At 39.1% G+C, this 24,206-nt stretch overlaps 1 protein-coding gene across 1 annotated transcript in view; it reads right to left on the bottom strand.

Moving 5' to 3' along the window:
- Positions 1 to 20,910, bottom strand: part of lrfn1 (leucine rich repeat and fibronectin type III domain containing 1) — a 103,306-nt gene extending 82,396 nt beyond the window's left edge. Inside the window, exon 1 of the mRNA XM_023408512.1 lies at positions 19,791 to 20,910. The gene's annotated coding sequence lies outside the window, so the exon portion shown is untranslated. The remainder of the gene's footprint in view (positions 1 to 19,790) is intronic.
- Between the last annotated feature and the right edge of the window lie 3,296 nt (positions 20,911 to 24,206).

Genomic DNA, 24,206 nt, shown 5'->3' with positions numbered 1-24,206 from the left:
CAGAGAAAACGATGCTTTCACCATTAGATGCTGTTGTTCTTGTGCAATTTCTTGAGGGTTCATCGCTACTTTTAAGTGTTACAAAAGGGTTTTTGGGAAGGTGAAATTCTACTGGAAAAGAAACTTGAGACTACTACTTTCACTTTCTTGAACTACCCAAATCCCTTTCTGCTCACCAGTCAATTGACTCCTCCTTTTCAGTGAGAGAGCCAGTAATATCACGCTGCTGTTGATGGAAAAGTGAAACAGTTTTAAGCTTGATGCCCATGAGCAGTTGCATGACTTGTTCCTACTCACTAGTGTTGTTCACCCACTGATACACTGAAAGTGTGTAGAAGGTAGCAGAAACGGTGATGAAGCCCTCTGTATCCGAATCTAACCTGTTCTCAAAAAACAGCAGGGGGATGAATATATTACAGCATGACGATTCATTAGCTGAATGTCAGGCATTAAGTGTGCACTGACATGGCCTTGCCTTTCAACCATAGTTCCCTACATGAAAGAGGACCTTTAGTTAGACTAGAGTCATCCACAAGATAATTTAATAACTTACCATAATAGCTTTCTGTATTTTGATAAGGGATTTTCAATGGGACTTCATCTGTGAACCTTTGCCCTCTATGAGCCAAGATTTTTTATTTTACTGCAATAGAAGCTTTTCTATTTCTAGTCAGAATATGAGTGAATGTGGGTTTATGAACAGCCACCCCCTCATATTAGCTGGAATAGGCACCACAGGCATTAAAAAAAATTTGTATCAACTTATCAACTTGGAAAATATAATTGTATAAAACAGCATAGAACACAACAGGAAATCCATTTAGTAGCTGTTGCGGAGCTGTCAATCATATCACCTGAATTGGGTCCCACTTGCTAGTTGTAAATACGTTTCTATATTTATGTGTAAAGTCCTTCATAAGTGCTCAGAAACTACTTGCTAGTTTTAAGATAGTGATTTACTACATATGGGTTCCACTATTAAAATTTAAGTAGTGTCTTAGTTAAGACTTTAGTCATATGTATATCAGCTGGTCCATCTAATCAAAAGCCCTATATCTGTGAAAACAAGAAGTCACCGTAGCATCAAGAGCTGTAACATAATTCAGTTTTAGAAGAGCAAACAACATATTAAACTTTATTGCAGATCCTTTGAAAAATGATTTTGGTTGCATAGAAGAAGAAATGTGGGATTCAGAGTTAGCAACATTCATGGGAGAGAAATATCAGACTAGGCTAAAGTGACTGATGTTATTCAATTGGCATAACATTTTGTAATATGAGGTATACTGTGCGTTTTGTGAAATGTAATTCAAAATGTTCATCATTAAATTAAACAGTACTTTGATTAAGTGTCAGGTCAGCTAAACCTTTCACTCTTCCAAATATTTTTATTAAGCTAACGTTAGTTTTGTCACTTAGGCAACAGTTAAACCTGCCAGTTACTGGGTTTTATATTTAGTGAGACGTAGGAACCACTTTAAACAGTGACATCCATATTAATTCAGTGATGCATAAAATTTCCATTTAGCAAACACTTCCGCTAAAACAAGGATAAGTTTGAAGTTACTAACAGCTGGTGCAACCTAAGCTTCATCAGCAGATGAAGTTGGAAGTTAGTTTATTGTCCATGCTGGATTAAAATAATTAATAAAGTAATAAAGGGAAATCGGAACAGCTACGATTCCTTGATAACTGTGCAAAATCCTTCTGCTGATGTAAACTAAAATAAAATCTGCTTCATATGGAGATTTGCTCAGTTAGCAATGATTATAACTCAAACGCTCACATACTGTAAAGAAAGAGTTCAGCAGGGGATTCAATGAATCTTCCCTTTTCTTTTTTTTTTTTTTTTGCAGGGCCCTATTCAAAAACCAAGATAAGAAGATGAAGGTAAAAATATTTATGTTATAGCAACATCTTTATCTGTCATGCACAGAGAATTTCACTGCAAACACTGTGAAGCCTGAAATTTCTAGTTAAATCCCCGTGGCCATTTTGTGCAGCAGAAAGATACGGCCCCGGCATATAGAAAGAAAGGCCAGAATTCTGTTTTTAATACTTAATTCTGAAGTCACTGCTGGTAAGTGATCTTCGCGCTCTCTGCATACTAATTTGCACAGACGTCGTCCTTGAGACCCGTGTGATTAATAATGGATACAGTGTGACTATATGCCAATAGCAGGAGCGAGCTGTAGAGCAGTGAACTGAAACTGTGTTTGAAAATGTGCCTCCTTCCATCTCCACATCTCAAATGTAGTGTGTTTAAATTAACCAAGACAATTAAGAGTTAAATTTTGCCATGTTAAATTGATCCTCTCTTGTGGTTTTGCAGCAACTGGATACAGGAAATCAGTGAAATCTGATCATGTAGTCAGAGCCCTGCCAGCCCTGCAGCTACGCAGCTGTCTGTAGCATGCGTTTCTAAAACTGCTTTCTACCTAAAGAATATGTCCAACACCCATATAAGACGTTCAATAATATGGGCTAAAATACACACAATGAATGAGTAATGTTCTCTTGATTGCTTGGGGTATTATACTGGCAAACTTTCAGCAGGAATACAGTGGATTAACAACAGTAGTAGAGTGTCAAAGCTCAGCACAAAGGATTTCTCACATTATTGTCATCCTATTATAATAAAATTTATGAAATGAAACAGCTGTCAAATTAGTATCGAAGATGTGCAATCCAGCCCAAAATCCTCTTTTTCTGTAATAAACTGACTCTAAACTGATATTACATGGCCCTGCTCCAAATTTAGATACATGCAGAAAGAAGTCTGCTGACAGTAACATCTGCGTCATTCCTCCTTTAGATGTATCTTCATTGGTGGGTGAGACAGTGTGCTGAAAACATGACATTTTATTTTAGCCTGAGTGTGATCTGCGAGAAATCAAGCCTGCAGTTAACATGTACAGTAAATCTTGTATACAGTGCACACCACATGTAGACATTACGCCGCTACAGATTCATTCGCCAGGGGCCATTTTATATATTTCTTAACAGAGTTAAAACGGAAAGCAAACAAGTTAACATGCATAATTAAACAAAACTGAAACACTTTCTTAAAATCTGGTAGAGATGATACTGTATCCGGGCAAAAGACGACACTAGAGTACGCTTGCTAATCAATGTTTTGGTGTGGATGAAGACGCCGTGCACATTAAGATGTAAGCTGCTTAACAAAATTCAATGCATATGAATGGTCCAGTGCTCTCAGTGAGTACAGCCCTTGTGAAATGACCCAGAGATTCTCTTCTCTGCAACAATGTCTGCTCCTTTGAGGTGATTGAAGTGCACAAGATCCCCCTTTAAATTTTCTTCAAATCTCATCCAGTTCTGTCATTAAGAGTAGGCTCGAGAGTTTTTTTGTGCTGTATGAACTACTTTCAAAATGGATGGACAGATGGAGCTTTATTGTAATTCCAAAAAAAGATCTCAAGGGGAAATGGTGGATGAAGAAATCTCCGCCTGAATTACAAAAGGGTACATTTATTGGCACTTAGCTGGTTGCTATATGCGGTACACTTGTGATATGCACCATTTGCTCTCATGGTGCTAAAGTCTTAATCCTCTACCTCCCGGAAATAGAAATGTTTACTATTCTTGTCCTGTTTAATAGGTAACTGTGTTCAAATTAGCTTTGCAATCACGCCAGAAAATGTGTCATATTATTGCAGATGTTGTTTTCATAGACAGAAAGTGAGCCTCCACTGCAGCACCTTCCAGGTCTGTGATAGTCCTGGTAACTAGTGGAAACAGTCTACTATGCAGAGAACAAAGGCAAACCTGAAGGATGGGACCTGCCAATGATTCCCCCTTGTGTGCAGCCACAAGACTCACAGGCCATGTTGATTTACTGACAAAAACAAGGTCCCCTTCTGTGTGAGTCAATGCTGGTGTGAAACACTGCTCAAACAGGATATTTCGCTCTTTAGTGGTGCTCATCTCTCAAAGGTAATGGCTTGGAAAATCTGGGTGCCTTTAAAAGGCAACAGGGACTACAAGGCCATTATACATTTCTTATCCTACTGACATTGCCATCACAGCTTAGACAGGCTGACATAAAGGGTCAGTCGCTTATTACTTTCTCATAGATGCTATGGTCCAAATGAAGGGAACGATATCATAAAGACTTCATTTTAGAGACTTCATTTGTTGCCAGTGTAACCTGCACATGGCAGGTTGATTCAATGTCAATCCCAACTACTGCTCCTATCATAATCATTTCAAGCATTTACAGGATGTAGAAGTAGAGTCTGCAGTAGTGGTGGATGACAGCTCAGCTCTTCATGTGCTGTAGCATTTCCACTGGTGCCTTTTACGTCTTCTTGATTCCAGGTTCAGAAGACACCGTAATCCGACAGACGATCGGGCTCTAGTATACCACCTATTAAAGATGCTGGAAAAATATCTGTGCACCCCAAGAACATGTGGTCAATAGTTGGTGTACAAGACTTACCTCGCTAAGCCGGCTTATACTTATGTGCTCATAGCACTTCTAAGCTTCTTAACGAGTAAGCTCAAACTGAGCTAATTATTCATGGACAGCCTCCATCCCAGGGAACACAGCCAGGGATGAGTACCTAAAATCATGAATTTTGTACTGTAACATATGGACACCGTTTAATTGCCTATTTCAAAAAGCATGCAGAAACATCTACCCTTGCTTTATACGCTATAGAAGTAACAAAGCTGGGGGTGCCCTGATAGAAAAGTGGTTCGGTAACATACCAAATAGGTGTACATGCCTTAAGCAGCGAGTCCCTGGTCATTCCTCTCCTCTCTTACCCTGCATTTCCTGTTCGTCTTCACTGTGTCTATCAATTAAAGGCAAATAAATGTCTAAAACATAATAATAAAAGCAGCACTGCTTTTCTCCATGCTTATTATTCTAAAACATAGCCTTACGTCAGATCTTTGTCATCCACAATCCTTTGTTTCTGGCTTCGCCTGGTAAACTTAAACTGGCTATGATATCTTGATATTTTAAATTAAAACTGTAAGTCAGCTGTGGCTGTGATTTCTCTAATGTTTTCATATTCAAGGCAAGCTTTTGTCCCAAAAGATTTAAAAGCTGACTCATACTTAATTGTTACTCATCTTAGTATGTCTTTCACATGTGCCTTTGTCATTTTAATTTAGCTACTTCAAAGTCAAAAGTCTCTTTCATGGTGCTTTTCTGTGATGTTGCTTACTGTCACCAGAAACAGGAACATTTTGTGAATCAGATTAGTGAAAAAAATCTTCCTGAGTTTGTCAAGATTTATTACCAATTCTCCATTTCCTGACTACCAACATGAAATTAGAAGTCCACTGTACATGTCATTTATGTAAATTAGTCATCCACTAAAAAGAGCAAACACTGTACATGCTGTAAACTGTACACCCGAGTATATTTCATGCAAAACATGTTGTCACTATAATTTTCCTTCATATTTTCACATTAGTATTTCATATTTATATGCCCAGAAAATAAATCGCTGATCAAAACTGTGTGCATCTGTTGAAGTACAGCTCCATCTGACATCCCCAAGTAGCAGAGGTATTATGATTGCGCAACATTAACAGAGATACTTCTTACATTTACATTGTAAATCCAGCTTACTCTTTTTTTTCTGGCATATCTACATTGATTTTCCCATATATGTAAATTGCTTGCTGAGGCACTTCATCACCTGCCACACCAACAACTTTATAACTTCATTCTGGTTATCAGCATATAACCTAAAAACTCATTTATAGGAGACAATTGGATCACCTGTGAGGATCACTGTTGCGCAAAGTAAAGATGATTGCCTATGTAAGATTCTACAGTAATCTGATCCAACATGATTAACAGGGAGTTCCTAACAATCACAAACTCCAAGTCAAACATATTACTGTGAAAATAATTACATATTTGAATAATAGTCAGGCAGGCTTTTAATGGGAACCATAATGAACTTCAATTCTGCGTGCATTATAATGGGGTGGGGGCAGTAGGAAATGGTGAACGGAGCTGTGCATTAGGTGCTTTTTGAAACTATGGCTAAATTAGTAGCTACAAGGCACCTGCTCATAGTGCTAAATTATGATGCTACCAGGCAAATTAAATGTAAATGGTATGCAAAATACTGGAGAGAAAAATCAATGTCACCTTTCTATGTAGCATGGCCGAGCGTCCAAACAAGACATACATAAAGTGAAAAGCTAGTGTCAAATCCTGAAAGCAGCTGAAGATAATAATGCATGAACTGACTTAAATAGTGTAAATGGTGTATGACTCAAGACAGAAAAATTATTTTTTTCTATTTTGTGAGGTCTTGAGTTTTATATCATTTCAGCATCCACATCTGGATATACACATAGATATACAATCTATGGGCTTTGGTGTACTTGTCAACCATGTTGTCATTAGCTTAGATCACTTTTGTCCTAATTTTTAGCCATGCTAGCAAAGTTGTTCAGTTGTTCAGTTGGTAAACTTTTGTGAAATTATTGGATTTATTGCCCTGAAATGTTGTGCAGATGTTCATGGTTTGACGAATGAATCCTAATGACTGCCATGACCCTCTGACTTCAACTAGCCCTGCCAGCAGGTCAAAGTTTTCACCTATCCTGTGTAATAGTATCCACTAAATGCACTGGCAAAACCTTTGGCTCAGACATTTATGGTTCCCAGATATTAAATCTTAATGACTTTGGTGACCCCTTGACTTTTCTTCTAGCGCCACAGTAAAGTTATTTAAGTCACTGATTTTTGCAAACACACCTGCCCCCAGATAATGACAAGACAAGCGTATGTGGCAGATTTTTTACCCAACATTGGAGGACAAAATTTTTTAAATGAAGTCTCAGAGGACTTTTGCTTTAAATGTCAGGGTGCAAGGTTGAAACAACCTTTTAACTTTTGTATTAAATATCAAATTACCTGAGTGAACAGTATGATCTAAATGTTCACTAACTCCTGGAGTAATTACAGTGAAGTCTTCTATGTCAGTTAAATGAAAAAGACTTCTCAGAGATTATAGATAAGCCATTAAATCTGAAAATTCATCACAGAAACACAAAATAAGATTCTCTGTGATAACACAAAAGGTTTAATTACTATATAAACTGAGGACATCATGGTGACCATGACAGCTACTGTACAGCAGTTCTGTTAATGTTAGTATCACATGACCATCACTGTCATAGGCCCCTCTCTGTCACACAAAAAGTATTTCACCTGGAGCCAAATCATTTGGAGTCTATGAAGTGTCCTTGGACCAGAATGATGGAGCTGTAGGCTCAACAGCCATATGTTAGGCGACCGATTAGACTCGAGCCATGCTGAGAGAAACACTTCCCCTCAAGTCAAACATGGAGGTGCATCTGGTTTGAATAAGGCTTGTTTTATACCTTCACGTGTCTTTATTGCCTATCCAATTCAAAAGGACAGTTTAATTTAAAGTTTCACTGCTTGTGAACACATACACAATATAGGGACTTTTTAAATCACCATCCATCAATATATTGTAAAAAACATTCATGATTTTCTGTCATAGCCTAAGCTGAAGTGTAGTAAATCAGAGCATCTTGCTGAAAATGTCTTTCCTTCCATATTTAGTCGGATAAGAGCTTCACTTTCTAACTGTCATGGCGGTTATTTCTATAGTTGAATACAGTGCTGAAACATGGAGGAAAAGATGGGACAAGGATTGATATGTAACCAAGTGTCCCTGCTGGATTCAAACATAGCATATCACAATTACATGACACACACTTTATCCAGCTGAGCCACCAGGATGCCACAAACGCCTAACAGGTTTGACGAATGTTTGCTGCCATGGCAACCCATCAAATAATACTGATGTGTCTTATCATTCCACGTTAGTCCACTTTTTTTTTTCTTTTTTTTCTTTTTTTAACCTGAGTGAAAAGGTGTTTTTCTTTTTTTCCCTATAGAAAGACAATCTATATATGGCCAGTGAACTTGGTTTTCATGTGTTTCACAAAGCTTTCGCAAACACATCTTATCATTAGCATCTTAATCCCACAAATTTTTTTAAATGTGTGATTCAAAATTGAATTTCCTGTGGCTATTTGTAATGATCACAGGGGACATCACTGAAGACCGTAAAATGCACAACGCATTTCACTGTCTAATACGATGAAGTCTCTTCCCCAAAGCTACTCAAGTGACAGCCAGCTGCCAAGTGTCTTGCTTGCTCAGCTGTCTAATCTAAAAATTACTGACATGTCAAAATTCAAAGAGTTTTGCAGCTGTAAAGATATTCAAGAGGAATTCTTTAATTTAATGATTGGATTTGACACTCAAGGCTGTATAACGGACTGCGCATTCTTGACGAACACGTTTCACGAACATCGTCTTGTTAACGTCAGTACATGTGATTCAGACTTCAAAGCACTTTTTACACAATTATGCCATTTTTAAAATACTACCAAGATTTTGGCAATGATAGCAAAGAAACATATGTATGTTGTAATTCAATTTCAATCCTCTCTTTAAATAATGGTGTTATTAAAATGCCTGTGTAGTCTAAATACAGTCAAGTCGAGATACAATGGAAGTGCTTAACTGCTGAATGTCTTATCACAGTCACTCAATCGACTTCTCCTCCCCAACTGGGGATCAAAGGGGTATCCATCTGCTATTACTGAGCTAATGCCATGCGCTCTTTCAGTTAGAGGATTTCTCAGACGTTATCTCCTTTTCATCCTGAACCGGAGCTTTATTTCCGCAGAGACGTGTACTCACAAAGAGGCACCCAATCATCTAGCAAAACAAACAAAGTATGAGACAAGAGGAAAGGGCAACTGTTTTAAGTATTATATTTCACAGTTTGTCGTATTAACACACAACAAGTTACCAATTAGACAATGTATTTGTGCCATTTATGGACGCTTTATTTGTGAAAGTAAGGTAACAGGGGCCAAGCTCAGTCAACAATTATCATTACTGAGATTCAAATCGTACCTCAGTGCTGAGCTGAGGCATGGAAATCCTGACAAATCTACGTTGCCTTTGGTATGGAGGATTAATAATCAGAGACAGTGACAGCACATGCTCCCTAAATTAACGTCTCATCATCTCTGCAGCATGATCTCAGACACTTTTCGTACAGATTTGTGTAGGCTACATGAATAAGAATTTCCTGAAGCTATGAAGACTGGAGAGGCAGTTCTTTAATCCTTGAAGTGACACTTTCTCAAGTTGCTTCTGTCATTAACTAATTTTGTGAAAAATGGGACAATATGATACTGGACTCACTGGATGAATATAAATATAGGATAAACGCTATGAAAGTGATATCTGCAATGTAAAACTATTTGAAAAGTGCATCCAATATTATCCTCTGTTCCAAAAGTAGAGCAGATATTTAAGAGTACAAACCAACAGAAAATGAAAGTTTCTGGCAAATAATTAATCATGTACCCCCTTGTTACAGCTTCTCTATTGTGAACATTTTAATAAGCAAAATAAATTTATTGATAATTTTAAAAGGATCATCAATTGCAGCTCTAAACTGAATATCGTTTCACTCTTGGGGGGCATTTTAAAGGATCAAACACTTAATAGATTGATGACTTATTTGTTGCAGCCCTACTTGAGTGTCAGATTGAAGTATGAGCAGGCTCAAACAAACTGAGACCCAATGACACAAAAAGTTATCGGATCCTTACATTATTATTATTATATTCAATATTAATTTTTAAGTATTAATTCATTTACCACAGTAAAAGTAATTGCTGAATAAAGCGGTGAAATGTGCTGAAGTATGTATGAAGTATGAAGCAAAACGCTCAGGAGAAAAAAGCCATTGCCTTCTCAGAGTGCTGGTTTAAGACTGTCCATTTTAAGGTCTTGTACAAACAGCTATCAGATGAATGTGGTGTAGCAAAAAGTTCAATATTTCCCTTTGAAACATAGTAAATTATACATTCATGCAGAATGGTAAACATGAGGTCAAGTACCAATATCTTTGCAGAAGAGTAAATCTGTAAACATATTTTATTTTCCATCTCTGCTTAGTTAAATCGTACATGTAGCTCTGCAGAATAAGCCCGGAGCCTTCAACCATCCGTCCATCCAAACCTCCAGGAGGAGGCTGACACGCTTTATGAATGTCCTGCATCACTAATCCTGGCCACCATAAATGAGGCCCTTTTAGTCAATAGACACCCAGCCCACAATGACTGCATCCAGTCATCATCTGTCAAGTTTCTCGATAGAGAAAGTAGTTTGTCAGGCCAATCTAATGAACTGATCTTGCTGAGGCCCGTCAAAGTGCATCATCAATAACAGTAAGCATGGATGGCTCCGAAAGGCCAAAAGCATGCTGCTATTGCCTGTTGGAAGATAATCACTCTTTAACGATATTATCACTTTACATTGCTAGGCTGGTTTATTTGCTAGTTTGCCACAGATTATATTGATGCCGGTATCAAACCATAAAGCTTTCATATTGTTTCACATCTCAGCACCGCTCGTATGAAGATGATATAGAGCTGACCTTCTACTGGGCACCGTTTTCTCTGACACGAGTCTGGTTGGCATGTCTCAATGCATCTTGACAGACAGGTACGCTAAGGGCTGAGACTGTTATGCCACTGCTGTTTTTCTTTTAATGGTTAAGTTTGAGTTGCTTTTGTTTTGCCAGTTCACATCTCATGTAAGTCAATGTCAAGCACCTGCCCTCAGTAAAGGCCCTTGCAGATGATTCCCCACATCACAAAAGATTTAATCGAGAACATGGTATGCTAAACCACTCGTCCTTCGGCTGGTTTGTCTTATGTAAGCATGCCAGTTTAGAAACTGGGCAGTTCAGAATAAAAAAACCCTCCTAAAAATCTTCTGGTAGTGCTGTGGGTTAATTGGACTCCAGAGAGAGACTTCTAATTTTCAGATAGCAGTATATGGGGCAGAGTATTGCCTTTGCAATGGCTAGTGCTTGCATGCGTTTAATGTAGGAAAATCAAAAAAAATAAATAAATAAATAAAAAATCACAACCCTAACATTAGAATTTACGGCATTTGCTAGACGGGCTTATCGAGAGCAGCTCAGAGAAGCCCTCGGCATTGATAATTACAACAACAGCACTGGATCAACTGAAGGCATTTGGCAGCGACCTGATCATCCCAGCTGACCATAAGTGTCCTACAAAAAGTGAACTGGTGTGCTGGACTAACAAGCCTCATTCCCTTGAATAGATTTCCATTTATATAGGGCACAATAGGCGGTCACACTTAGGATACTGTCTTTAGTGCAAAACATGACAGTCAAAGTGCTCACATTGTCAGCATGGCAATTTCTTTGCACTAAATGGTAAAATAGCACTTTCTGTTGCTTTGTATCCTTTCAGTAAATAGGTATTCCAAGGGCTTTAACCACAAGTACGGTACAGAGATTGTCCCATTATAGTCTTTTATGGGCTATATTTGGCTGAAGCTGCATTGTGACTTGGCAGTAGCTGCACAAAGCGTGTACTTGATCCACTTCACATGAGGCTCTGTTCCAAAAGAAATAAAGATAGTTTTTTGGATATTGTCAGTGCCCCACTAAAGGGCAGAAGCATCCTCAAAAAGGTTTTGACAGAAATCCTCTTTGAGGCACTGTGTGTTGTTTTTTTTCCCGATTTTCACGGATGTTGCTGTTCACTGTCTGGAAATGGTGTAACAACTAAGTTTTAATCACAACACATTGCAGTGTTCAACATAATTACAAACCAAATGCACAAATGACAGCCTTATTGTTGTTTTTATATCAAGTTTCTCCTTGGTTTGTCCCTTCACTGTCTAAAACAGACTCTGTTAATATGTACAAATTAGCCAAAGATAATAAGCTAGAGTAGCTCTAAGAGACAGTGACATCAAGGACAGACAGATGGGCAGCTAGACAAACAGATACATGTATATACACATCCATGCACACATTTCTGGGGATTTGGAGGTATTATTAGACCCTGTTTAAATTGTTAAATGATTCCAAAATAAAACGACCGAAAGCTGAGTCCCAAGTTACACTATAAATTCTTAGGAGGTTTAGAGCATGTAATTGTGTTCACACTGGAATAGTGGCAAGATTAGGTACAGAGCACATATGAAGAAATTGATGATTTTTGAGTGAGCTGTTGATGTACACTATTCTTCCACAACGCAACGAACAAAAGAAATGGAGGACCTACAACAGTATTACATTTTTATGGTGATATTTTGCTTTCTCTTTGTAAAGTTTAAAGTTCCCACAGTGGGATTCATAGTGATGAACAAAGTGTATCATTTCTAGTGCATAAAACTGGAAAGTGCTGATGTCTTGTATACTAACTGCAAAAACAATATATTAAAATGATTCATGCATAATGCATATTGTTTACATTTAGTATGTAGTATGAAACTGGGACATAGCCTAAGAATTCTTAATTTGGGGGTACTGTGGTGGCTAAGCATCTCTAATTCATTACACAGAGAGCTGTTCCTGTTATTTAGATTTTACCCTCATTGATATAAATGGGTTGGACAAAATAATAGAAAAAAACCTGTACAAAGTACCAGAACTACATTTAAATCAACACCTCTTTAAAACCGTTTCAACAAAAACTGAACATTGTAACTGTCATGAAGGTAGGATTCATTGCAGGACTTGTTGAATTAGACTAATAAACTGGCAACGTAGTGTAAATGAATAGGTGGGTGGATATCCATAGAAAGGACTGAGAATGGGTGCTCCCTAACCGTGAAAAAAAGCTATAGCTATATCATGTAAATTACATTATGCTAATCTATGCTACATTCAAGCAGTGAATGCAGGAAACGCATGAAAATTTCAGGTGCTGCAGGATTTATACGGCCTACTAAACAACAAGTCAGTCTGTGAACACATGGGAGTCACTGGGCACACTCCAGGGATACAAACGTCAATTCCAAGAAGTGAGACCTTAAATATCACCAAAAATGAAGAACTGCTGAAATTAACTCAGTGTTAGAAAAAGCAGCAGTTCATGCAATTTGGAAACAAGGATAGAAACATACAGTAGATGTTGAACTGAGGAACAGATTTTCTGAGCCACAGTTCAACCTCTGCATCAGCATGAAATCCACCCTGCTTAAATGTCCTTCTGCTCACGTATGTGCAATAATGTGCTGATCAATGCGTTATATTGCTTACTTAAAGAAAAGTGCAGCCAAATAAATAGATCACACTGCATAAACACTTCATTAAGTAGGTTATCAGGTTAACCTTTGTCTGTTATGGAAAAAAATTCATGTTCATGTTTCTTGATTTCACATTAACACTGGAAAAGAAAATCAATCATAAAATCAGATAATCAGACTTTTAATCTGCAACGGCCATAATGACGACATTCCGCATCCATTACTACAGAAAACACCAATTAACAATTCTTTGTGCTACATTTCTGCAGTAGCTGTACCTTCAATCTATTCTGAGGAAAATGTGTATTTCAGAGCTATAAAGCTTTTGAAGATCTCCAAGATTTAAACGTCAACAATGTGCAGCTTTACAGAAAAATAGTACACCACACCTGGACATAAACCTGCTAGGTTGCTATTGTTTCAAAAAAGAAAAAAAAAAAGCCCAAGGCAGTAAATTATCAGTTTATGATTCTTGTGTGCATATTAGATAAACATCAAACAACATATGCAGCAGCAACGCCTGCGCACAAATGCGAGCCAAATGCGTGGATACTGCTGTTCCTCTGAGGTAATGTATTTTTCATCTCTTTAAGCTCTGCATTTTTGTGATGATCAAGCCTTGTTGGAATTGTATCAATGCAGCAGTGGTCCTTTGACATTCTCCTCACAGACATTAGGCTTGACAGAGATTTAATCAAGGCTAGATGAGTTTTTTTTTCCCTCACTATTGTTTGTCAGCTCTAGAAGCGAAAAATCAAGAGGCCAAGCAGGCATCTCTCAGAATTCAACATCTCTTTGATTAAGTATTAAGACATTGGGACTCTGTGGAAAAATTAAAGCACAGAAAAAAAACTTTTGTAATAATAGTCTCTGATTCTTCTTCCCCTATATGTAAGAAAACAATACCCTATTGTGGTTGCACAACATCAAACAGTATGAAGTGAAACACATCCCGACAGCTGTCCCGGAACAGCATGCATAGATACTTTTAATAGACAACTAGATAAAAATACAGTCAGTGACAAGATATTATTCACAGACTTTTTGTTTTTGCACTGGGGTGCTAGATTATGCATGTGTCTCTATTAAAGCCAGACATTCAACCAAACAGAGAAAACATAATGTGAAGGTTGAAGCTCTTAACCATTTGCTTCACTAGAATAGTTGATGCTTTTGCAGTCCTCCAGCCTTTAATAGGCAGAAGAGTTTGACATCTCCATTGATGCTAGTGCAGCCTGATGAAGAGCATGCCATATGACTCTCTGACAAACTAATCAATATGTAAGGATAGAATGATCTCTCATCATAGTGGCATAGTCAGTAGGGGTAAATCATGGAGGCATTATCTTTTTCTTAATGCCTCAGTTTTGTCCAATATTTCTTAGGTCAGAGAAGAAAGTCTTAATAGGGCTAGTAAGACCTGTGGTACTAAGCCCTGCACAATAATATATTGTTCTTATGCATTATTTAATGGGACTGTGGGATAGATAGTTTTTGTGTGCATTTCAAATTTTGTATGAGAGCATGTAGCACTCTTAATTGGCTTTCGAGAGAGAGCCAAAGGGAAATGCTGTTCTGGTAGAAGATATTGATCAATATGACCAGATGCAGCTACTGAAAGCATGATCTAAATCAATGTCACCTTCAGGTAAACAGTACAAGACTGGAAGCTGCAGTGTAAGACATCAGTGGGACTTTGCTATTATATTGTACTACATCCAGACATAGCTTCATGTTTACATAGTGATATCATATCACTTTATTTAAATGACCATATAAAAGGCTCTGACACGCAGCGTCAGGAGCAACAGTTTAAGTCTGCAACAGTAGCAGGGTGACTGCACAACAGTGGTTCTTGAGGGAGACAGATGCCACCAATGATTTTCCTATCCGAGCCAACAGAAGGAACGGACGACTGGCTGGTACCATGCAGTAGATCGCATGGGTATAAAATGTGATGCTCCTTTGCAGTTTAAATGCCATATGCACGACAGCAGGTGAAATGTTTTTTTCCCAATTTGATATGTGTGTCAGGACTCTATCTGCTCTAGACAGGTTGAATATGGTATGTTTGGATTGTAACAGCTGCTTACTACTGAGCTCAGCTGGGCATTCAATATCATACCACATCCTGCACAGTTATTCCTGAAAGAATTAGCTCTCTGTTCTCTCTGTATAGATCTTTATGTGAATCTGTAGCCCCCTTCAGACAGCTAGTCTCTCACAATGACTCTCAGCTGCTACCCCCAATAGACCCATACTCCAGCTCCCATTGTACATTCTGGTTACACCCAATTTCTCCATTTTACATGCGACACTCATGAAGTAGTGCCGAGCAGGTCAGTCTTTAAGGCACTAGTGCTCGTTGTGCTCACCTGGTTTTCAGTCGCTGTCAGAAACAAACAGCAACTTAAGCCATGGGTAACAGGGATGCTCCAGGCACATGTTCAGTCTCTGTGACAATAAATGACAGTTTTCCTTATTCAGATGTACTGCTCAGATGCGAGGGGCTAAAAGCCTCCAAGATAAAAGGAACCATGGAGCAATCATTATTTCTAAAGATAGCATGTCAGAATATGAATGTTCACGAAAAAACATGACTGACTACAAAAATTATAAAGTCTATCTACTCTGGTTTATGCACTTTTAAATTGTATTTTTGTGAGGTTTTGGAGGAGTTTTCTGCTGCTTTGCTTTCCCTGCAGCTGAGGGGAGTTTGTTTCATCTCAATATATTGACTGAACATTTGCAAACAAGTGTTTGCCAGAGTACTTGATTGAGTGTAAAGTATTTGTAGACATTAGCAACAGTGCAAGTCACTTTCAGCAAATAATGTGGTTCATTCATCCTTTTTCAAAAGTGCTTTTCCTGTTCATGGTCACAGGGAACAGCAGCCTCTCCCAGCATGCATTGGGCAAGATGCAAATTACACTCTGGACAGGTCACATTCACCTTCAAACAAAATAAAAATAAAGTTTCCAATCCTCTTCACATGCATGTCTTTGGACTGTGCATGGAATTATTTTACTCTGTGTGCAGGCATGAGAGAAAAACCATTAGTCTGAGCTAATCACTGCATTCAAACCCCTGACCCTCTTTCACATGAGGTGAAATCATGCACAATATGCTGCACAAAAAATATCTTTTGAGTCCTCAACTAGTGTCAAATACTTCATTCCTTACTGATGAGTAAGAAGGAACATTCTTTAAACAGGCTAATCTATACATACTGTGTCAAATATCTCATGTGAGTGATCAACAGCTCTGTTCACGCCTTGTAAAATATCACTGCAGTAGCATTTTAGTGTAATATTTTAGTGCTCTTACCTTGTGCTCCTATTGAAATTCATGATGCAGCAAAGTTGAAAAGTGGAAAGTGTTTTATGCCTCTTGAGGCCTGAATGTTATTTACCTGTGTTTCCTCCGGTGTTCAATGCTTTCAGTGCAACACTGCCTTTTCCTGTCACTTTGTTACTCGCTAACCTTAAAAAATAAATTCGAAGACTAGCTCTAGTTTAATTGCTTCAGTGCTTTGGTGGCTACTCCTTTGATCTTTTTGGCTAGTTGTAATTACGCCATTTCTTCAACTTTTTTCATGCATCTTGAGCGCTAAATAACTTGACTTGCCTTGGGAGAAACATCTACATCATTCTGTCGACTGATAACAACTTAATTGGCACTTATTTTCTCCTTTCTTTACTGGTTCTTTTCTGCATGCAGAGTCCAGAATTAAAAAAAAAAAAAAAAAAAAACAAGTGGTTAGAGTTTTTTTTTTTTTAATTCACTGACATCACTTCTTTTAAGTCTTTCGTGGTTTGCATCATAATATCCTTTGATGTTTATTTCCAGACAATGCATGAGTGCAAAGGCAGCGTGAAGAAAAAAATTCCTTCATAACAAGACTGGTGACCCTTCTCAGTTTCAACAAACTGCCTTTTGTTAATGCATGGATCAGCCTGTTATCTCTCAGCCTCTTGACTCGAAGCCAGCACACAATATTACACGGTACTGTGATGCTGTACATAATTGTGTGTAGGACTGACTGAAAATCATGCATGCTAAAAGTTACTTATACCATTTGACTCTTTGAATTATATCTTAGAGTAGCTTGAAAAAAAATTTTTTGGAGCATATGTGTACATTTTGCAAATGTCAAGCTGCAAGCATGACTCACTCTAAAACGGCTACTCTATTATGCCCGATACAGACAACAAAAACAGGTCCACATATTCTCATATCAAGTCTTTTATACTCCCAAATGCAGATCAATAGCTTATGCTTGCTGTTACTCTTTCATTCCTGCACTGGCTGATAACCCTCTACTGGTCCCGATTTCATAATGCTAACACATGACACCATGAGCAGCTGCTGTAACACAATGCAACAGAATGGCAAGGCAGAGAGACTCCATTAATCTCACCCCATGGCCCGCATGTAGCAAACTAAAGGGAAAAAAAAAAAACTCTGCACGCATGCCATTGTCACTTTCTTTTTATGCATTACCTGCTGAGGTATGAATTTGTTCTACAGTCATTCCCTCCCTGCACTAGCATTGCTAAACATAGAAGTGTTGGCAATAATGCATGATAATGACCATCCTGCCTGACTTCATTAGACAAACACATGACAGCAAGTGCTCTGAGCTTCTGTTGTAACATCCTGCAACACATTGACAAGCCAAAGACGTGATCATCACCACTTACTGTAGCACACAAAGCTAGTAAAAAAAACACATCTAAATACATAAGAGCCCTGCTGCACGCACTGCTAATTCAAATTACAAATCCAATAAGGCTCAAGTGTATCAACCCTCCTAAGAAGAAACCTCATTAACCTCTGTTTTTAGGAATCATTTCAAGTCCCTTACGTAAAAACCTGTATGATGCACAGCTTTAACCAAACATAATTTCAATTTGCTCAATTCACACAGCCAGTCAAAAGCACAGGTTCAACCTTTGCTGAAACACTTAACAATAACAGTGAGCCAAAGCCCTGAGCTGCTTGTGCTTTTGTTTTGTTTTTTTCCACCATAAAAGCCTTATATGACGTATACAGTAGGGTTTTTTTTTATTGCCCTTAGACATTAGAGGCATCTGTCAGAACATTGAACAATGCCAAGACCTTGTGGCAACTTTCATATTTCATCTGACTGTGTAATTTCAGTGGACAGTTGCAAAGAGGTGGTGCTCTGCCTAGTGGGGACATACATACAGTCCTAAGGCTCACTAAGAGTAAAGGAGGGTGCATACAGTAGATGCAGCTGGTAGTCAGTGTTTTTCAAAGGCACTGCAAGCTGCAGTAAGACTCACTGCACGCCCTGATGTAGCAACACAGCTGCCCAATGCCTACATCTTCCCCAAGGGATGTCTTGGAAGGTATTATGCGGATAAAGCCGAGCTAGATGAGGGATGTTCGCTTGACTTCAGTGTAAGCATATTGACATCTAACCCCACCTCAATCTAATAGATTTACAACCTTGCTATCGCCAACGCAGGCACCCTGGACCCTCACTTCTCCCATCTGTTGTTGCCAATGTCCTCTGAGTGAACAGTATTTCCAGAGACCAGACACTGACCTCTCTGGCCCTGCAAGCTGAAATTACAAAAGCCGGAGTGTAACAAACTTCCAGCAAATGCTGAGTTGAATCCAAGGAGGCTGGGCTTATTGAGTAACTGGAAAATGATGAGAGGGGCTAAAATTTCCAGCTGCAAACGTAATTGCCAGCATTCACTCACAGTGCCCATGAGATCATTATCATGCTGCATCAGTGCTTCTGTATCTCTTTATCATCTCTAAACCTGCTAAGCTGATTGTCAAAAACAAAAAGGTGTGCAGCCCTCTAACTCATGTACACAGTGCACACATGCTGCTGAGGCCTCCAATCACCATAAAACAAGATAATCATCTGGCTGTATCCCTTTTAAAACTCAACTCATAGGACATGAGCAAGTTTTTTCTCATCGTTCAAGCTCTGTGTTTCCACAGCAAAACTGTCCACTCACTCGGCAATCAGTGCAATTTGCCCTGATGGGAGGTGTTTCAGTGCTGCTGCTAATTTATGAAAAGTCTTGGTCTCTGCGTCGTGCTGATGCAGACACGCCCGGCCATTTCCACTTGTGCTCCAGTCTCTGGGAATTCAACTCACATGTGTTTCACCATCCATTTCACTGCACAGCTATAGGAGCCACAGTACAGCTACAGTATGACAGGGCTGTTTTTTGGGCATTGGACTCTGCCTAACAGACAGTAGAACAGCACTAATACTATCAATAACTGCTCCACCACGTGAGGAATGAATATCACAAGTAACCTGAACACATCTCTGCTAGACAGACATCACATTATCCAGCAGACTACTGTGAATGGCTGCCTTTAAAGTAGAGCAAAGATAAGATTTGCACATTATGCAACACAGAAATAGATAGATAGATAGATAGATAGATAGATAGATAGATAGATAGATAGATAGATAGATAGATAGATAGATAATAATGCAGGCCTATTATGCTACATTTAGTAGTTTGCACAATCAATGCGGCACATCATTTGGACAGTGTTCAGCTCATCACAGAAACATACATTTCATCCAAACATGTGTCAGAGGTGCCAAAGTCCACTGCACATTTCTCACCAAGTCTACTTAGTGACTTACCAAAAGTGGGACTAATAAAACAGATGCCAAAGGGTTGATCCTATTGCACATGATTTCCGCCGTCCACGCGCTCGTCTCACTGGATAAATTCACAACGAATCTCAGATGGCAGCGAGAGTTCATTTATTCCAAATTCACGCGTAAAAACCTTCTTGTTAGGCTGGTCGGGGCTGTGCTGAAAAATCCAACGGACGTGATGAGCGACAATCTGCTGCTGAAGTGTCATCAACAAGAGACCGCGGGGTATCTTCCAGTTACCTGCGTCTGGATGAAACCCCACCTTAAATCCCAGTACGATCCGATTGAGGTTTAAAGGCAGAACATGTAAAAACTGAAATCCCCAAAAAATCCACAAGCTCAGGAGAGTCCCGACGCTCGCGTCCGAGCCGTGTTCAAAGGAGTTAAAGCGTCAGTACGTGGTCGTATCAAGTCCCCCGCGTAAGGGTTCGTAACGCAGGAATAAGGTGGATTAAATCTCCAATAAATCTCACGCTTGTAATGAATTGCAGTGCAGATGGTGTGAGGAAGGAAACTGCAGTCCGGGGCTCTTTCTGAAGAGATAGGTTGCGCTCTTGGAAAAACCTCCTGGCGGCTTAAGGTCGGCGTCAAATTCAGGCTTTAAGTCCGTCACTAATCACGAAGGTCAAAAACTGTCCGCCAACACCGGTTTACCACAGTGCAGTTATCACGGCTGTTTTACCGCCAGTTGTTTGCCATTACTGTGGCCGTTTGTTGTCATAACTTGCCCTATATGAAGCGCAGAGGAAGAATCCCACCCATGCACTGATACCGTGATATTTTTTTTTTTCCCTTTCTCCTCTGATACTATGCGTACCCATGCCAGCAATTAGTTTTCATACATGACTTGGTCTGTCCGCTCCTCCAACAAAGCAATGCGGTCGATTTCTCCGGGCGGGATGTGGCAGGAAATCTTGCTGTGTCGCGGAGAACAGGCAGCCTTTGAAAATGCGCCTCTACTCCTCATGCAGGCGTCCACCTGCGTAATAAGAGCCCGATATAAATGAATACATGTTGTCACGCCATGATGTCTGAAGCAGAGCAGAGCAGAGCCAAGTGGCCAGTGGACACATTTCTTGGCATCAGAGGAAACGACTGACACCTTTCACGGACAGTGCAGCACTGCAGCAATGTGATGTCATTTACGCTGTGTTTAAAGCATTTACACGACAAGCTGACGGTTTGTTTCACTGTGCTGAAGACGAGAGGGAAAATGTTTAACATGACAGTGGCTTCGTCAAGACGGGAGGCGCTACGGGGTGTTTGCGATACAGCGGGATGGGCTGGTGGCTCATAGTCCAGCACAACAAGATACTGCAACGGTGGGGAGGGAGGGAGGGTAAGAGGCTGGAGAGAGAGGGAGGGGGGGTGTTAGGTCACTGCTGCACTTTTAAAAAAAAAAAATCACATTCACCCCCTAAAGGCATAAGACGTGTTTACTGCTTTGTGTTCAGGCTCTAATGAATACCCTTTTATTTCCTTATCCTTCTCAATCTTGAATGCCCACCATAATATGTGGCAACACAAATAACTTGACCACCCACATGTCTCAGACAGCACTTCATGCTTTGCTTTGCTTTGCTTTGGGACAAGCAGTCCTCTTGGCCCAAATCAATGGGAATGGATACCCAGCATATAGAAAAATAAACATGAATATCCACCCACCCGAAAAAAAAAAAAAAAAAAAAACACAACAAAAAAACAAAACAAAGGGTAATCCTCTCAGAGTTGCAAAAGAAAATCCAGAGAGCCCATCCTTCATCATAATGTGCACATCCACAAAATGCCTCTAAGAAGAGGATAACATGTTTTGAATGTCTTTTTTTTTCTTCTGCATATTCATCCCCAAGTGCATTGTCTGCCTGCATGGAGGCCACAGGACATGTGATGAGAAAAATAAATTCTGGTGGACTTGACAAATCCTGTCAAATCCAATCCATTTGGCTGCAGGAACATCACACATACTTGCACACAAGAAAAGTCGTGTTGTATATGAAATGGTGGATATATAAGAGATCTGAGTCATTTAGAAAATCTGGATAGTATGAATTTACCTTTAAAGTGCAGTTCATTTAAATGGAATATGTCGGCTGTGAGTTGAATTAATAAGACATAAAAAAGTAGCTAATGATACAAGAAAAATTTAAGATGCAATGAAAATATCACACATATCAGATCCCAAATGTAAGACTATATTAGTGTGGAAATGATTAGAAATAAAAGTACCACACTGCTCATTATAAAGTACCACAGGCGCACTTTATGTCCTTAAAGGAAAATAACAGAAATAATAAATCTTTATACAAATATTTTTTATAGGCATTGTTTTGGAATAATATATAACCTAACTACTGTAGCTGTAGGTTTCACATCATCTTTGTTTCGCTGCTGCAACATGACAGGTGGCACAATTATCTGATGTTCAACTCTTAGTACAAGAGCAGCAGCCTGTCGTAATTAAAGGGCATTCCATAATGGGTGGGGCACCTCCAGGGCAGTTTAAATGGATTGGTGAGATGTTACGCAAACTCATTTTGGGGACTCATGCACTCACAAAGCGAAGCTTCCTATTTCGAAAGCCAATTTTTCTATCAAACCTTCACTATTTTATTGTAACTCAACAAATATTCACTACATAGTTATCCTTAAAAGGGTTGAAACCTGCAGAGTTTAGATTTAAATACACCCTCAAAACTAGTTTTTTTTTTTTTTGAATGGATGCGATCTTCTAAAATTTCATTGTGCTGCAGAACGTGCTGTATGAGCTGGAGTTTCATTATGTTATTGCTCTGAGCCCAACCTGAATGAGCATGTGTGTTCCTGAGGTGGGTGAGCGCAAAAGACGCATGCAGCGAATACTGATGGAAATTGAAAAAGAGCCATGAAGGAAGCCAATCTGCTATTTATATCAGGCTGCACTCTATGGGGCACAGCTCTCTCTCACAGTAATGCACTGTAAGTGATTGATTAGTGTGATATTGAGAGATTGTCCGTCTTAACTGTCTTCCCTCGCCAAAGTGATGAAATTACTGCACACTAGTCTTTGAAAGCGTAATGGCAGATTAGGCCACTGTGATCCATTTACTGAGGAAGCTTAAAGTTGAAGTTGCTCAATTTATGTTCAGGTGTGCACAGTCTTTGTACGTGTCCACCTAAAAAAATGCCATTTTTGACACAACACAGTTGCCTTTGTCACTTGTTTCAACAAACTGTGCAAATCAATTTCCATTAGGGACGAGGAAATTCACTATTTCTTCTCCCTGGCTGAGCCCCTAGGACCTATGATGTGATGCTCCATCGGTTCAACGTGTCTGGATGGTTTTGCATGTGTGTGTACTTTGAATTTGGATTAGAATTAGTGCACTGATGGAGACTATAAAGCGCTGTCTTCAGGAACAGCAACATCATTACAGCGTATACGGTGCTCTGTAGTGGATTGGGAGCAGTCTTGTTTATACAGTTGAATCATCCTGTACATTAGCTCTCGCTTTCAAAATGCAAAAAGTTCCTCTTAATGTGCTTTAAACCTTCCATCTCACCATCAAATGCGGAAGCACCATAGATGTGATTTCCACAGTAAGGGTCTGTAATTGGCTTATCAGTGGTGCTTTTTTGCACAGAGGAATAACAGGAGTCTGTCAGAGGCAGACTATTTCAACAGAGATCAGTATTAAGTGGAATGTACAGTATGTTCTGTATATACTGTATATGGATAAGAGCATACGGTGCTTCTTTGTTTTATTCAAGCAGGTTTGTTCTCAGATCTCTGTAGTATCAAAAGCAAATGATGCAAAATTTACAAACACTGCTCTTCCACTAGGTTATGATAAAAACGCATGCACAGCAGGTGGAATGTGTACAGCAAACCACACGGATCTGCAATTGCTGTCGACTCAGCAACATTGTAAGGTCACTCTCATGGTACCGGTGTCACAAATTACACAAATGTTATATATTAACCCACTCTTACCAATTTCTCATAAGGCAATCACGTATTCATGCTTTCTAATGTACTATATCTCAGCCTTGGCCTGCTTTACTTTGAATAAAACAAGTACTGCTTAGCAGCTTTAAGGGCTCTTCAATGTGTCCTTGTATGGGGAATCTTAAAGATAGACGTAGGCCATCTGGGGAAGTGTGAGGTACAGCTCACTCACAAGCCGTCCTCCAAGTTTGTCTTTATGCCTGAAGTTATAAAAAGATCCCTGCTGCTCTTTAAGAACAAAAGACAAAGCTTTGAGAGTAAAGACCAACGTGTTTTAGCTGCAAAGGCTTTCATCAGTGTTAAAAGATTACATGTACGGTTAATTCATCTAAAATACATGTATAATAGCCTCTTAGATGCCAATACTTAAAAATATAAGAAATTATATCAGCAAATGTAATTAAGGATCTGAC

Source organism: Seriola lalandi, unplaced genomic scaffold (genome assembly GCF_002814215.2).
Source record: "Seriola lalandi dorsalis isolate HSWRI2012SDOR001 ecotype SW California unplaced genomic scaffold, Sedor1 jcf7180002054365, whole genome shotgun sequence".
In the NCBI taxonomy this organism is placed as follows: Eukaryota; Metazoa; Chordata; class Actinopteri; order Carangiformes; family Carangidae; genus Seriola; species Seriola lalandi.
The sequence above is the reverse complement of the archived record's forward strand: the minus strand, read 5'-3'. Positions and strand labels throughout refer to the sequence as shown.